The following is a 14,144-nucleotide window of genomic DNA, read 5'->3' on the forward strand; positions in this document are numbered from 1 at the left end:
TGGCAAGTAGTCACAGTACCCACTGCACAAAATGGGGGTTATCTTCAACAGAAGATATGCATCATCCATTAAGTTAAAATTTTAGGTCTTAAACTTGTATCTCTACAGATTCTCTTTATTCAGCCCTGTGATGTTTATTTCCATCAATAAAAACAGCTCATACCAATTCTGTGCAGTCTGCATGCATTTCTTCAAGAGTGGTCCTTACCTAGCCATTCACTATGGAATCCAAGCACCATGGACCATTTTCGTATTCTCAACACATCGCCAAATGATGGCTAAAGGTGGGCATTTTGTTTAGGACCTATGTAACACAAACACACACACAAAGTATTGAAACAGTGTCACCTCTTGCAGTAAACTGGTTTTTACAGTTATACCAATACATCTCTCTTTACACTTTGGTCAGGACTTCCTGCTTTTAGTCTGATTATAAATAAAGCTCAAAGAATAAAATCCTGAGGGATCGGATTTTCTTCCAGAACTATCATAGTTTAAACCCAGTGTTTAATCTGGGTTACTGTTTAGCCCATAATTTGATGTTTTTTTTTTCCATCCCTCCCTCTCAAATATATGCTGCTTATCACAGACACAGTACATTAAATACCTATTTTGATAGGGTTATTGCTGAAGAAAAGCTGTCAAAAGAACAAAGTATGTGCCTTCCTATAGACTACAGTTACACTGAACAGGAGGATTTTGAAAGTGATTTCAGCGGATATTACCTTTCATCTTTATTTTCTCAGTTTAATGCTGAAGTCTGGGTTATAACCTTTCTCAAATGGTTATTCCTTTGGTTTAGACTTTGTAAAAGATGAAATTTGTCCAGTGTGCAAGATGAAATTTGTCCAGTAATCTATATGTATAAAATTTGTGATCCTGTTTAGTAACTGTGCCCAAAGATGGGTTTCTCCGCCCCCCCCCCCCTACAAACACATCCTTTAGTTAAGATAAACACTTAGAAAGATTAGTTTTGAAGTGATCAATAGGTCTACTTGCCAAATCATTGGTAGTGTCTTGAGTTAATATTAATTAAACCTTTGATTAACTTGTCTGTATTAGAGGGGTCTACCTAATCTGAGAATACAGACAATGTTGTAGATACAAGTTTCTACTAAAACATTAAATGTAGAAAAGCATAAATGATTAAGACATTTACAGGGATGCATCCTTTTCTTACTGTAATTACAACCACCAATATTTAGTATTACTTCACAACCACCAGTCCGCAAAGTCAAAGAAAACACAATGGGTACAGATCCAAAATTTTATTGCACTTTAGCTCCTCGGCCAAAATAGCCTTCAAGAAGTCAATATTTAGTATTACTTGTCTGATATTGTTCCTATGTAGGGGAGTGCATTCAAAAAAAAATCTGGCTTCAGTTTACAATGCATAGGCAATTTAAAGACAAAAAAAAATAATTTTAAGCATGACTTTCAGAATAAGCCACTGTACTAAAGAATGACACTTTGAAAACAATCAGTACAGCTTCTGAGAAGCATTGCATCCCTTGTACAAAAATAGAAGTTATGTTCTTACCATAACGTTCCATGTTAGTTGTCTTCTTCTCGCCTTCTTTCTTGCTGGATGGGTTCGGAGCCGACCTCGGCTCCGATTCGGCCAATCTAAAAGCTCGAGAGTTGGTTCCACCGGCTCGAGGCTCCCCTTATATCCCACAATGCTAGGCGGTATTACCTCAGATCTCGTTTGTAAGCTAGGCCCAGCCAATAATAACTCCAGAACTACTGGAAAAGGGAAAACCCACCTCTATAAAAGGAAGGGAAGAAGGTGACCTGAAAACCTGATGAAGGAATATATGCACAGTATAGCATATACCTATATACAATAGAGGTGGTAGAAAGAGAGGTCAGAATCAAACTCCTCTAGGTCTGTCCAGGCTAGGGGGAAGGAGGGTGGGACACAAGAAAGAAGGCGAGAAGAAGACAACTAACATGGAACGTTATGGTAAGAACATAACTTCTATATGTTAAGTTGTCCATCTCGCCTTCATTCTTGCTGGATGGGACCGCGTCCCTAGCACCTTGTCCCGGGTGGCCTATCGGAACAGACTCTTGAGTACAGTGGAACCAAAATTAGCTCAGAAGCTAAATCCAACTTATAATGAGAAATGAAAGTGTGAGGAGTAGCCCATGTAGCTGCTGCACAAATGGTATCAATAGGCAGCCTGTCTTGGAAAGCTATAGAAGTAGCCAAAGCTCTAGTCGAATGGGCCTTTGGTTTGTTAAGCAACTTTTGGTGTCTAATTTCATACACAAAGGAAATCAGGGATGTTAGCCATATGGAAAGTGATACCTTCGAAACTGAAAGGCACTTTCTGCCTTCTGCATAAGAGACAAACAACTGGTCAGTTTTTCTGATCTGTTTGGTCCTATCCAAATAATACCTTAATTGACGATGGACATCTAGCCAATGCAATTTTTGTTCAGACCTGTTAGAAAAATTAGGAAAAAACACAGGGAGGTCAATGTTTTGATTCAGATTTGCCGCAGAGGCTACTTTAGGTAAAAAGGATGGATTGGTCCATAAGGATACCCTATCCTTATGAAACAAAAGATACGGTGGTCGACTGCTGAGTGCATGAAGCTCTGAGACCCTTCTAGCTGAAGTAATGGCTACCAGAAAGAGAGTCTTCCAGGATAGCAATTTCATTGAACAGGAGGCTGCAGGTTCAAAAGGGGGAAGAATTAAAGATGTGAGAACTAAATTAAGGTCCCAAGAGGGAGGAGGATTTCTTATAGGAGGTCTAAGAAGAAAAACTCCCTTCAAGAAAGCTTTGCAAAGCTTGTGAGACATGATGGCAGAATCTGAGGTGCCCACATGAAAGTTAGATATAGCTGCCAATTGAACTTTAAGAGTAGAAGGAGATGAACCTGCATGGAAGAGTTCAGCTAGAAAATCAAGGACTATTTGGATGGAAGCAGTGAAAGGATCTAAGTCCCTTCCTTGAGCCCAACAGGCAAAATGTTTCCACTTACTAAGATAAATCTTCCGAGTGGAAGATTTATGGGAAGCTATCAAAATATCTCGAACAGAGTGAGATATTTGAGGAAGCCTGGCTAAGGTTGGAATTGGAGGAACCAAGCAGTGAGGTTCAGAGAGGGGAGGGAGCGATGTAACTGACCCGATTGATGGATCAAAAGATCTGGAACTAGGTCCAGATGCCAAGGTTGCTCCAACAGAAATTGATGTAGAAAGGGGAACCAAACCTGTCGAGGCCAGTAAGGAGCAATGAGGATCAATGAGGCCTTCTGAGCGATAGCTTTCTGTATCACTTGAGAGATTAGTTTGAAGGGAGGAAATGCATACAGAAGTCCCCGGGGCCAAACTTGGACTAGAGCGTCTCTGCTGGGCTGGCCTGGTAACGGGAATAGGGTGAAATAATCTCTGCACTTGCTGTTTTGGGGAGTAGCAAAAAGGTCGCAGCAAGGCTGACCCCACTTGAGAAAAATTTTCTCCAAAATAGAATCTTTCAGAGACCACTCGTGAGGCATGAGGATAGCTCTGCTCAACTTGTCCGCGATTAGATTGGACTTCCCGGGGATGTGCTTTGCTATCAGAAACCGCTGAGAAGAAATCGCCCATTGCCACAGTCTGAGTGCTTCTCGACATAGGGGATAGGACCTGGTTCCGCCTTGTTTGTTGATATACCACACTACAGACATGTTGTCCGTCTGGATTGCTATCGTTCCCAAGGGAAGAGAGTCTTGAAGGGCTTGCAACGCTAAAAGCACTGCTCTCATCTCTAGAACATTTATATGCAAGTGGTGTTCGTCTGGTTGCCATATGCCCTGGACTGTTCTGCCCTGATAATGCCCCCCCCACCCGATCAGGGAGGCGTCCGTTGTCAGAGTAGCAACCGGAGGGGTGGAACAAAGGGTCTTCCCAGGAAGAGCTGGGGGGAAGAAATCCACCAAAGAAGATGATTCTTGCATGCTTGCGTAATCATAATGGTGTGGGACATCGGAAGTTGCTGGTACGACCATTGTGTGAAGAGCATCCATTGAAGGATTCTCATGTGAAATCTGGCTAATAGAAGTAGAGGGATAGCAGCCGCCATAATCCCCAGTACTTTCAGAACTAATCTGGCTTTGACTCTGTTGCTGTGGAAGAGAAGGGAGACCAGCTTGCGTATGTCTGCTATTCTTTGGTCTGTTAGTCTCGCAGACATGTTGACTGTGTCTAGATTTGCGCCTATGAAGGTAATAGCACGACAAGGCGACAAAACAGACTTTTCGCAATTTATTGAGATACCTAACTTTTGACAAATGCGAAAGGTGTAGTCTCTGGCTATTAGAAGAAGATGCTTGGTAGGAGCTGTGAGGAGCCAGTCGTCCAAATATGGAAACACCTGGAATCCTTGACGTCTCAGGTGAGAAGCTACCACTGCCATGCATTTGGTAAACACCCGGCAGTGGTGAGACCAAAGGGCAGGGCTCTGAATTGAAAGTGACTGGTTCCCAGCCGAAGCGGAGGAATCTCCTGGAGCGTCTGTTCATTTTTATATGATAGTACGCATCCTGGAGGTCTATAGAGCACATCCAGTTTTCCTTTCCCAATAGGGGTAGGATGGATTGTAGCGTGACCATCCGAAATCTTGTTTTCTTGACCGACTTGTTCAAGATACTGAGATCCAAAATGGGTCTCCAGTCCCCTGTTTTCTTTGGAACCAAAAAGAATTTGGAGTAGATTCCAGATCCTTGCTGGTCTGCTGGCACTGGCTGAATGGCTCTTTTTGCAAGCAACTTTGATATTTCCAACGCTGCTTGATCCCTTTGAGCGGGTGGAACATCTGGAAGGGATTTTTTTTATTGATTTGGAATACGAAAGAACGGAATGGAATAGCCTTCGGAAATGATGGACTGTACCCACTTGTCTTGAGTTAGGGATCGCCAGGCTTCTGGGTACAGTGGCAATCTTCCCCCGACTGCCTCCGAAGGTGGACAGTCGGGCAACACCTCAGGGATGCTGGAAGGGCTTATCGGAAAAGGTTTCTCGATTGCCCTGGTTCTGCGGACCCCCCCTGCCTCTAGGGCGACGTCTACCATTATTGTTCCCCCCTCTGCCTCTGGAGGGGAACAGACTCTGTGCGTCAGGCAAAGTCCCTTGAGATTGTTTGCGGAACCACATTTTCCCACTTTTCTGGCCTTTGGGGTAAGGCCTAGAAGGAGTAGAAAAACGGACTCCGATGGCAGAAAGAGTTTTGCCATCCGTCTCGCACCTCGTCAAGGTTTCTTTCACTTGAGGACCAAAGAGAGATGATCCATCAAACGGGGAATTAGTGAAAGACGTTTTAAAGGGGTCCGCAAAATTGCATAGCCGCATCCAGGCATGCCGGCGTAAGGCGACACCTGTCCCTGCGGCTCTGCTCGCTCCATCAGCTGCATATGAAAGGAGGCGCATGGAGGAGTTAGCTATAGAGTTTAGGGTAGCCAGCTGAGCGTTCATCTTGTCCTGAAAACCCGCAGCTGTAGGGTCCTTCAACATCTCACTCGCTTCCTTGATCAAGTCTCTTTGAAGACGAGTGAAATGGCATAGGTAGTTCAGCGAACGCATAGCAAAGGTCGCTGACGAAAACATCCACTTCCCGTACCTGTCCATAGACCTAGATTCCTTGTTAGGAGGATGGACAGGCACCGAAGGATCAGCTAGTTCCTTCTTAGAGGCAGCAGCTACCACCATAGCATCCACAGAAACTCCCTTGGTCAGAAATTGCTTATCTGCTGGTGCTGTGATAAACTTTGAAGGTCTCCTGGGGTGGGGTCCACTGAGTCAGGAGCCGTCCAAGCCTTTTTTGCTACCACCTGCATGAGGGGGTCAAAGAGGGGGGACACCCAGGAGGTGGAAGGGCGAGAGCCAAACGCCTCAAGATACACAGATTCATCCTCCGAAGGGTTAAGGGCTGGCCAATTTCCCCTCTGTTTCAGGATCTCTAGAATGTCTGCAAAGGAGACATCTTCAGAAGGGGAACGGGGGGAACCCTCGGAATCCTCTAAATCTGTGTCAGAGGTGACAGACTCAAGTGAGTCTATGTGCTTCCTCTTACACTTTCTCTTCCTAGGGGGCTCCCCTGCCAATTCAGGAGAGGCCTCGGAAGAGGATGAGATCCCCACTGGGAATTCTTGAGGAGCTGGCTCTCTGCGGTCTGGGATGAGGGAGTGAGTAGACATAACCTGAGGCACTGAAGAGGGAGGGGCAGACAGAGCTGACTGTGGAGTTGAACCAGGTTCCAACACACTCCGCATGACCTCGAACGCACCCCTGTCAGGCAGAGCCAGAGGTCCCTGCTCCGAAAAGCTGAGAACCCCCCTCGGCACCGACAGTGATGGCTCCGAGGCCGATGTCGGAGCTGAACTCACCAGCGCCGAAGCACCGAGAGGGAGAGCGGGGTCGGACAAGGGTCCGATGCCACTCACCCCCTCGGAGCCGACGAGGGAAGTCCGGCGCTGAGATTCTTCCAAGGAAGAAATCGGAGCCGACGACGGAACCGAAGACAATTGTATCGGTTCCGACGCTACCACAGTCTCTGTTCCGAAACGCCCCGGCTCCGAGCTCAAAGGAGTTGGAGGAGGAACATTTTGAGGGATCGGGTCAAGCATTGACTGATGAGTCGGGCTCTGAAGCATTTGGGCCAGTGCCTCAGACTTAAGAAGTCGACTCACTACCCTCTGAAGGTCATGATCCGAAAGCCTCGATGATCTAGAGGAGTGAGATCTATGGCTCTGTTCAGACAGCAAGGGAGACGCTGGAGCCGAATGAACGGAGCCAAGGGACGGTGACCTGGACCTCTTTCTAGATGTCTGTTCCGATGGTCTGATCGGAGCCGACCCAGGAATTTCCAATGCCTCAGCTCCAGCCGGAGCCGAGGGAACCACAGAAGCTGCAGTTCGAGACTAATCGGCTCCAGCCGGAGCCGATGTAGCAGTAGGTTTCGAAGCCTTAGGCCTCGACTCAGAAGCTGGAGTCGAGGACCTAGAAGCCTTAGAGGGTTTGCCCGAAGTAGCAGTAGGGGAACCCTCAGGCTTAAGCAAACCTCTTAAGATAAGTTTGTTTTTTTCTTTCCTGCAGGACTCTAGGGCTGAGGCCATGGCATACAGCACAAGAGTCCTGCAGGTGTAAAGGTCCCAGGCAGTATACACAAGAAGTGTGACCGTCTGTCAGAGACATTTTCTGACAGCATGAGTCACACTTCTTGAAGCCTGAGACCTTTGACTCCTTAGACATTTTCAAGGAAAGTGTAACCACACACAAACACACCGATTACACCGTCCACAAGGTTAACTAAAAAAAATTAGTTCTTTTTCAGATCCCTAAAAAAAAACACATACACTCCACTAAGGGGATGGAAGGGCCCGAAGGCCTGAGGGAAGAACTAATAAGTTCTTGAGGAAAAAAGGGTGGATAAACAGGAAGGAAAGGGTCAAAATCCACTAAGTTAAGGGAATTAACTATAAAAGACTAATTTAAGGGGGTTTAATTTAACTATAGAGTAATCTATAATAACTGACCTGAAGCCGGTAGAAACAATACACCTCGATAGCTGTAGCGGCAAACGAGATCTGAGGTAATACCGCCTAGCATTGTGGGATATAAGGGGAGCCTCGAGCCGGTGGAACCAACTCTCGAGCTTTTAGAGTGGCCGAGTCGGAGCCGAGGTCGGCTCCGAACCCATCCAGCAAGAATGAAGGCGAGATGGACAACTTAACATGCTTACTTAGGACATGGTAGTATTTAGAAATTACACAACTACACAGCAAACAACCTGTGCGGAACATCAAAATACAAGCAGCAGAACTGCCACAGAGATGATGCAATGCATTATATTGGGCCAGCCTAGATTTTCACAACACATTCCAGAGTTTTTAAACAAAGTGAGACAGTCATCATGAAGTGGCAGACAATAGTATTTTAATATGTGTTTATGCATATGGAGAGTAGCCCACATTGCTTCCCTTACTGAGAAAAAAAAACTTAAAATACCATTGCAAGAAAAAAGTGTCTGTACACAGCTTGATGTCTTAAATCTAGGGTGTTTACTCCATGTGTTGTGTGTGTGTGTCTCTAAAATCCAGTAAGGAAAAGAAGTTCAGGAATTATCTGTAAAAGTAAAGGTCTTCCCAATTGAGGCAATTGAAACTGTGTATGGTAGAATAAAACAAATTCTTAGTATAGCATTTAACAGGAAATATAATATTTAAAGGAAAATTAAATTGTAGCACTCATGTGGCTGAAAGATAGGTTTCAACTCCAGGAAGAAAAAATGAACTAGTTTGTCATAGCAGAAATATGAGAATTACTTTAAACATATATTTTTGAAAAGTCATGCAATAACATTGCATTTTAGGAAGCAGCAAGAGCTAGCAAATAAATGTGGTGCTAGCATATGTAGGAGTCTTTCTACAATAGACATATAATAGATATGTAAACAAGAAAGCCAAACCATACCACTATAGTTCTATTACCAGCAGTCTGTACACTGACAAGAATTGCCCCATTTAATAGAGAAGTAATAAAGAAAAAGTAGGTCAGTCTATAACAGATTCTTCCCTTGGAGTGGGGGCTGGGGTACTGTGTAGCAGGAAATATTTTATCGAGTGGAGGGTGATAATAATTTATTACTAATCTAACTTCACAATTAAGGTTATTGGAAACAGTAGAAGGCTTTGAGTTGCTTATAATCAATCAACAGGTGTTGTTTAAAACCGAGACAGGGATCCTGATTAAGATCAAGGTATTTTAAGCAGTGCTCATGATGGTCCTCATTACTGCCAAAGTTCTTGACTGCAAGACAGGTATATAAGGTTTATAATATATCTGTCTATATCTCTCTCTCTATCTCTCTCTCGACAGGTACAGTGCTTTATATTTTTTATATAGAATACAAAATACCAAGTTGGATATATCCGATATTGGAATTACTGGAAGAAATACTAACATTAGACATTGAGAACACCAGCAGTGAGAAGAGTTGACAAACTTGAAGGTGAAAGTAGATGTGCAAAAGTGATCGCGTTGCTCAACAAACGTAAAAAAAAAAAATCTGTCCCTACCAATTCTCAGAAAATAGATGGGGAAGGAGTGGAGGCAGACTATTTTCTGGGTCAAAGATCACTGCATATGGTGAGTGCAGCCATGAAATTAAATTTTATTAAGAGCACCATGACAAACTTGGATAACATTTTAAATTAACAAAGACATCACATTGTCAAAGCTCTCTCTAGTCAAAACTATGGTTTTCCTGGTAATAACATATGTCAGAATTAGATTGTAAAGGTTTTGTACCCAGAAAGAAAATGTTTTTGAACTTTGGTGATGTTAAAACTGAGAATTATGAGGACTCCACGATGACTGAATCAGTCAATACTAAGGAAATGCAGGCTGTTCATAAGAAAGCATGATAGTGAATCCAAAACTCTGATATTTTGCCATGTAATGCAAAGGCAGGATTCATCCAAAAAAACATTCATGTTGGGAATGATCAACAGCCAGAGGAGAAGTTTTCAGCAGAAACTAAGGTGGATGGACGGCATTGCTGAAATAATAAATATGAGTTTACAAGATGTTAAAGTTCTTGACAGACTAGCCTGGTGTCCCTTGCTAAAATTGAGGTCATGATGAGCCAGATTTGACTAAATACAGATTTAATACTGAGACTGCAGAGTGACTACTAAATACAGATTTAATACTGAGACTGCAGAGTGACTACTGTTACTTATTTGCACTTATTTACTGGGATAGTCCACAGCTGGGCATATCCCCTTTCCAGAAGAGATCCATTAAGAAAAGCTTTAAGAGTTTACATAAATCAACAAGAGAGAGAGAGAAACAGAGCATAAATAGAGAGATATAAAAGATGTAGTCAAAAATTACAAATGATCACTGATTGTCAGGATTAAACTGCAGATTAGATAGTATAGTTTATCAATGAAAAGAGGAGTGACCATTGATTATATATTCTATACACTTACGGGAAGAAAAAGGAGATAACACTGGCAAAAAGGAAGAGTTTGTTATAGGAAGTACGTAAGAGAGTAAGAGAGGTGTAAGAAAGATGGAAGCAAGGAGACAAGAAGAGACAGAAATTTCGTCAATGAGCGAGGTAAGAGTAGGACTCTTGCATTTGCTTTGGAGCTCAAATCTGTTCCTACTGTGTTTGATGACTGAAAGTGTGCTCAAGAATTTTAAAAACTTAAGAGCAATTGTGGAGAAATGCATACCAAGTCTGAAACTGCAGTATCCCTTGGGATTCTCTATTCTCCAAGGTACTGAAATCTCAGTTACTATTAGTAGTGGTGGTTGTATTGTCCCTCAGGAAACTTACCTCCTGCAAAAGAAATACAGCAATTACATTCACTATTACTTATCTCTACCCTTCAATACATTACAGTACTCACATCCTTACTAACCTCCAGGCATCACAAGCAAATCAAAACTTGAACAATATTTTTAACAAAATGCACAACTATGTTCCCAATCAGTCAATATGATCCAATGACCAAAAACTCCTCTTATGTCCACAAACCTATCAAATTTACTGTGCATGGTCTGTACTTGTACCATGTTGCTAAGGCCTGGAACTCCTTACCTGTATCCATTATATCAATACTCTCCCCTCCCATTCTTTAAATATTCTGAAAGACTTCATAGCCAAAATCTGGCTCTATTCTTGCTCAACCCCTGGATAAACTATATCCCTGAATATGAACACGTACCTATTCATACCTTACATCTCCCTACCATCCCTTTTTGCTCACTTCTTTAATTAAATCAAATTTCTTTCCTCCGATTCTCTTTCTAAATATGCCATAACCCTGTTTCTCTTTCACTTCATATTGCAATTCCTGTTTACATTATACTATGTTACCTTTAATTTCTCTATAAACTTTCTCTAAATATTGTCATACAAGTTATAGCTATTCTTATTCACATTAAGTCTAATTTGGTATAATTTTTTAAACAGTTGTCATTTTTGTATTAATTTTGAAGGCTATAGTTTTTGCTCTTCAAAATGTTTTTATAATACTAGAGATCTTTTTTCCTTGGGCCGCTACTAAAAATGGGCACCTTCCCAGTGAACGTCCATATAATCAAATGTTAATAAATAAATGTTTAACAGTGAATTCTGCACTTGCTGTTCACAGGAAAGTGAGATAGTGAATTTACAACTCTGGCACAGGGCTCAGAAGTGAGTCTTGACCTTCCAAATAGGATGCCATCTCCAATAATATAGATTAAAGAGGGATAAAAGACTCCAAGAAGGCATGTACACATTCCTAATTGTTTGCATCACAATTGCATAACATAGGAAAACTGGCAAATTATGAAGCGTTTCTGGGCAAAGAGTCAGTCAATTCAATGCTGATTGGAGGGCACTGATGTGAGATTCTGGGGAAAGAGTAATCAGTTTAATTTTTATGGTAGAACTGTAGGTTTTTTGTTTTTGTTTGATGGCAGCATGTTTATCTCTTGATTAGAGGCCAGGCTGAAGAGGTTTAGAGCTCACATGACAGGATAAGAACATCTGTAAATGATTTATCAAGCAGCAGCTTTAGTATATTGGTCATGCATCATAGCAGACAGATGCATGTCCTATAGTACATCTCTGAATAGAAGGCAGTCACAGTTATTCCCAGGTTGTGGCTGGTCATACGTTTGCATTATTTCATTACTGAGTAACTTGACAAAGATTGCAAATGTTATATGGAAAGCACAAGACCCAGGATAATAAAGTAGGTGCACTGGTGCCAGGACTGGATAAAATGACAGTGTAGATTCCTCAAAATACAGAAACATTCCTTCAATGGGACTAGGTCAGGTTCAGGGGGAGGATGCCCCCCCCCACCCTGTTGTAGAAAGTAGTGGTAGTCCATAAAAATCACAAAATCTGATGGACCAAAAAACATCCATAAAGATGATAGAGTGGACTACTGAGAATAAGAAATAAATTATGAATTGTTACAATTATGCAAGAAACCCAACATTTCCAGACAGGAGATATACAAAAAGACACAGAAATTAGAGGAAAGAAACATACTTGCACAAGAAAAACTGTCAGAAGATTCAAATAAAAAAGTGTGTTTGTTAATGCAGCAGATTTATGAAAAACATTATCTAGACCAAGAAACCTTGGGCTGTTTGGAAAAAGAAACGACTGAAGAAGTGCAAAAATAACAAAATCTAGAAATATTTTAAAAGTATAAAAAAAGAAATATAGATATGGGAAAGATCAGACATGGTCCAGTATTTATGCAAAGGAGAAAGCCAAAGTAACCAATATAAAAAGGCAACCCCAAAGATATTCAAAGAGAAATACGGGCAAAGGCATGCAGAGATGGAAAATTATTTCACAATACAAAAAATAAGATCACATGGAGGAAGAGTAGAAAAGAGGATTAGTAACGTTGAAGTTATAGAAACTGAGGTTATGGTATTACCTGCGAAGTGAAGGATTTAATGTAGAAAATCTAACTCTGATAACATCACAGCACGACAGAGCAATGGATTCTTAGAGTAAGCAGAAACCAGTGGAGTGGGAAACATCTGACCAGTTGCTATATGAAGATACTTTGGAACTTTCCATGGAAAATCAGTACAAAAGTTCAGTTGGAGTTGCACAGCAAGGGAAGGAACAGGAAACTCTGGCAACTCTGATACAGTCAATTTATGGAGTGATAGGCCAGTGAGTTTCCATATAAAAGAGCAACAGACAGTATGAAACTAAAGAGAATGTGGCACAGGAAGTTGCTCTAGTATTTTCTGTAGAATGCTCAGAGGAAATGGAGAACTAAGAATGTGCCCTCAATTTAGAAGAAAACGATCTAACAGAAGAGTTGCTGGATTTAATAGAGGTGGACATATTAAGATCAATGAAAGACTACAGAAAGTCAATAAAACCCCAAAAGTCAGAAGCTTGACGAAACAAATGAACATAGTACTTAGGACTGTTCACAGAGATTCAAGCAGTATAAAAGTAAATAGGACATACTACTGTGCAGCTAAAATAACAGATAATTTCCTACCACAAAAACCCAGGGCAGTAAGAGAAAGAAAGGAGAGAAATCAAATGCCATCATGGAAGTATCGAACAGAGAAAACTATAAACCAATTAGACAAAAAGTGTCACTCTTAGCAGAGCACAGAAGAGGGAACAGATCAATCAAAAACACTCAAAGATAGATGTGAGAAAAGCAATGTCCAGCATCAGAACAGATTTGATTTATCATGCACTATCACAAATAATAAAATAAAAATATCAGCACAGACAGGAAAACTTAGAATATATTCACAGATAAATATAAAGGAAAAGCATAAAATAAGCAATTTATTGATGACCCAAAAAGTTTTCTACAGAACTGGGAAAAAGACAAAAGGAATTGAACAAAAAAAAAATGTAAGAGATACATTTTGAAGAAATATCTATGAAGATCCTGTGGAACAAAGATGCTGAATGGATAGAAAAAAATAAGTTCTTCAAATGTACAGGATATGAAATGGGATGAAGGAATGGCCAGAGAGACTGAAACAAAGTTAAGAAAAGTTCTTCATTGGAAAACAGGCCCAGATGCTGTACTTAACTTCTAGCTAAAAGTATTAACATCTTTTCATGAAATTTAGCCATGAGGAAGAACCTATTTATATGTGCACCCCAGACAGACACCCTCTTATTTAACATTGAACCTGCAAGTTATCCTAAAAACAATAGACCAATAACTTGCCTTCCAATGATGTATAAACTATACAGTGGAATTGAAGGACAGTTTATAGCCATTTAGATGAAAAAGTGCAGTTTTGTACCTACCATAAATGTAGATGTCTGATAGGTATGCATCTGCAGTCATAACATATGGGTTGTCCTGCCTCAGGCAGCCCTTCGGTCGGCCGGATTCCAAAGTCTGGGTCTGGCCTCGGCTGATGTCGCACTTTCCCCGACGTCAGAGCTTCTGGGGTATAAAGGCATCAGCCGACGCCATTTTCCTCAGTGTTTCTTGCCCCAGATGCCAGGTGCCCTCTAGGAAGGCTAAATTTGGATAAAAGTTGAAAATTCCAAACAGTAGCAAACAAAAATATATATATATATATATATATATATATATATATATATATATATATATACATATAAACAAAT

At 41.4% G+C, this 14,144-nt stretch overlaps 2 protein-coding genes across 11 annotated transcripts in view; one reads left to right on the forward strand and one right to left on the reverse strand.

Moving 5' to 3' along the window:
* The window catches only part of LOC122801123 (guanine nucleotide exchange factor DBS-like), a 3,406,519-nt gene that overhangs the window by 1,871,935 nt on the left and 1,520,440 nt on the right, over window positions 1–14,144 (forward strand). The gene's annotated exons all lie outside the window — the stretch shown is intronic.
* The window catches only part of B3GNT5 (UDP-GlcNAc:betaGal beta-1,3-N-acetylglucosaminyltransferase 5), a 555,688-nt gene that overhangs the window by 302,826 nt on the left and 238,718 nt on the right, over window positions 1–14,144 (reverse strand). For 3 of the 7 annotated variants that reach the window (XM_044070657.1, XM_044070655.1, XM_044070659.1), the window contains one exon: window positions 209–304. The exons of the other annotated variants lie outside the window; for them this stretch is intronic. The gene's annotated coding sequence lies outside the window, so the exon portion shown is untranslated. The remainder of the gene's footprint in view (window positions 1–208; window positions 305–14,144) is intronic. 7 annotated transcript variants of the gene reach the window in all.

Source organism: Protopterus annectens, chromosome 4.part1 (assembly GCF_019279795.1).
Source record: "Protopterus annectens isolate FY-2018-M chromosome 4.part1, PAN1.0, whole genome shotgun sequence".
Classification (NCBI taxonomy): Eukaryota; Metazoa; Chordata; order Ceratodontiformes; family Protopteridae; genus Protopterus; species Protopterus annectens.